At 37.7% G+C, this 3078-nt stretch overlaps 1 long non-coding RNA gene across 1 annotated transcript; it reads right to left on the bottom strand.

Annotated features, from left to right (window-relative positions):
* Nucleotides 1-1875: 1875 nt before the first annotated feature.
* Nucleotides 1876-2807, bottom strand: LOC117948005. The gene is made up of 3 exons (XR_004657377.1): nt 2673-2807; nt 2391-2483; nt 1876-1920 (listed from the first exon to the last, which is right to left on the bottom strand). It is a non-coding gene; the product is annotated as an uncharacterized LOC117948005 (long non-coding RNA).
* Between the last annotated feature and the right edge of the window lie 271 nt (nt 2808-3078).

Raw genomic sequence — 3078 nt, 5'->3', positions numbered from 1 at the left:
GAGCAAAAGCATGAAAGGATCAAAATCATCAATGGATCAAAAGCATTATAGGATCAAAAACATCAAAGGGTCAAAGGGTCAAAAGCTTCAAAGGGTCAAAGCATCAAAAACGTCATAAGATCAAAAGCATATTGGGAGCAAAAGCATATTGGGATCAAAAGCATCATAATATCAAAAGCATAACAGGATCAAAAGCCTCATAGGGTTAAAAGCATAAAAGGATGAAAAGCATCATAGGTTCAAAAACATTGAAGGATCGAAAGCATAATAGGTTCAAAAGCATCATAGGTTCTAAAGCATCTAAGGATCAAGAGAAACAAAGGATCAAAAGCATCAATAGGAGCAAAAGAATAATCAGATCAAAAGCATCACAGGATCAAAAGCATCAAAAGGTCAAAAGCATCACAGGATCAAAAGCATCACATGATTAAAATCACTATAGGATCAAAAGCATCATAAGATCAAACGCATCATGAGATCAAAAGCATCATGAGATCAAAAGCATATTAGGAGCAACAGTTTCAAAGGATTTGATTTTTTTTTTTTTTGATGCACATTCAAAATATAACTCCTCCCATCTCTGTTGTCCGAGATTTGGAGAGTTGTGGTCTACTGTGCATGTCATTACTCCGCTGATATGGTGGATCTCAGAGAAAATCGGACTCATACAACCATTTAAATCTGGCATTAAGTACGCATTACTTTGACATTTGTAATTTTACTCATTTTACTCAATTTTTATTTATTTTAAATTATCATGTACTTGGCCCAGATACACCTTGTAATTTCAATCAATCAAATTTGGCCCAGGAATTCTTGACTTCACTGCTTCAAGTAATTTTATTTACAAGAGTACGAATTTTTGGGAAATATACTACATTTTGTGAGTGTATCTGGTACAGTCAAATCTGCACCCGAGACAGGTGGTAAAGATACCAGTTGGTTTCGATGAGATTAAAATGTTAGTCATTACTATAAGTGATCAGTACCACTTGAAGACAACATTCAGACTAAAATGATCAATGTCAAGGTAATAGTGCCAACCACAGAATATCTCTTCTTACAGAACCAAAACACACACACACACACACACTTTTTTTTTTTTAAGTACAGAGTGATAGCAACACCAAGGGGTGTGAACAACACACTCTGTTGGACTGAATGTTTGCCTATCTACTTATAGAAACATCGGTACAAAAATTGTTCTTCAATAATCTTCCAGTAATAATAGGCAGTCAATGTATTTGGCTTCATAAAAATACATAAATTTGTCATTTGTGGAAAGAGAAATCCAACCCTGACCTTTATTTTAAGATAATCCTGTACAAGTGCTTTACTTTTGTAATAACAAAGTTTAAAGACCAAACTTGGTGAAGAATCAAGTGCTGACAGAATCAATCTGCCTAACCCTAAATACAAGTGACATCCAGTTAGTTTATAACTACGGCAACCAATCTCACATGTATGAATGACCATACACCTGCAGCCTCTAAATGTAACTTGCAGATGGGCAGTGCTTTTATTTACTTGACAATTAAAAGCAGCTGGACCCACTTTTATAAACAAAATTGTATACCAAATGTCACTCTTGATTTTTACCATCTTAACTCAACAGGAGATTTTTAAGAGTTTGAAGTTTGGGGGGGAGTTTGTTGCCTCCCAGGCCAAGCATCACTTGTTGAATAAAGTTGAATGTGCTTTTCATGGCTTTAGGGTAGTCCAAGTGTAGTGCATAGGACAACCCAAACAAGAGGCAAAGTGCTTGAGGTAGGTTCTGTCCATAACAATACCTCCTTCAAGAATGATGGCAGTAGACACTGGGTCAAGATGGAGATGATTTGGACAGATAGGTGCATCTTCACTGATGATAGTCAGCAATCCAACAGATACCTGGGCCCAGGCCTCCTCACTGTCAGAATCCTGTATACAACCAAACACAAACATTACAACAGGTAAATGTTGATTGGCATTATCAATTTTCTCAAGTCATCTGTCAAGTCAACACTTCCATTCAGCCTATTAGGTTTTCACTTTACACCCAGCAAACGGACATCCACTAAAAAACATTAATGAAATTAAGCTCTATCCTAACACAAAATTTATTCAGATGTTATTGCTGTTACAGCTATTCTTTTTGATGGAGAGAAATGTTCTACCTCTTGTGCAGAACCCACAATTACAGCACGGCAAGTGGGCTTAGCATTGTTGCACTCAGCAGCGCAACCCTGTGACATGGACTACAAATGGAGTTAGTTGAATGGCTGCTTCATTGTTTGTTTAAGGTTTTTGTTGTTTTATCTCGTTTTTCTTGCCCTGCTGGCATACACTGAATTTTGTTTTGAGCTCACAGTAAAATACAGTATGTGTTCTTTTAAGATATGAGAACTTACAAAGGAGGTGTTGTAGAAGTAACTGGGGTCATCACCAAGCAGAACAGGGATGCCTTGGAGAACAACGGTACGCACTGCTGTCACATCTGGTTTCTAGAAGTGGATGGAACACATAAACTTCAAGATTATGCAACATTCAAAAGTTACAATACAAACCCATTTTTGAAAGCGCACATGAATAAGGTGTCATCATCTATGTGTATCAATGCAGAGAACAGTTCCTGATTGGAGTAGTTATTTGAAGATCTAATCCACAGCAAAAACATAGGTCTGTAGACTGACCCTTGAATCAATTTGCTGCACAATCTCAACCAGTTTCTCTCCAACACTTCCTTTCTTGGACTTGAAGATGGTGACAAAGTGTGGTGTGTAGCGGTCAACAGCACCAAAAAAGTCATTCTCCAGGTTTGTTGCAGCTATTCTGTTAAACTCAGCGAACACCTACAAGACAAAGAAGAACATTTAAGAAAGTAGACTGGCTTTGGTTACCAGTCCTAAAACCTAAATGCACACTTAATCATAACAGAATACAAATTAGCATAACAATATCAGTACGTACTTGTCTCTCTGTAAAAAGAGCTGGCCAGCGCTCTTTCAGGGTTTTCACTGGAGGTTCAGCCTCCACAATCTCCCGTCTCCACAGTGGGAAAGTCTGGTCCATCTTAGATGCAATGACAGTTCCACTGGG

This window comes from Etheostoma cragini, chromosome 7 (assembly GCF_013103735.1).
Source record: "Etheostoma cragini isolate CJK2018 chromosome 7, CSU_Ecrag_1.0, whole genome shotgun sequence".
Taxonomy (NCBI): Eukaryota; Metazoa; Chordata; class Actinopteri; order Perciformes; family Percidae; genus Etheostoma; species Etheostoma cragini.
The sequence above is the reverse complement of the archived record's forward strand: the minus strand, read 5'-3'. Positions and strand labels throughout refer to the sequence as shown.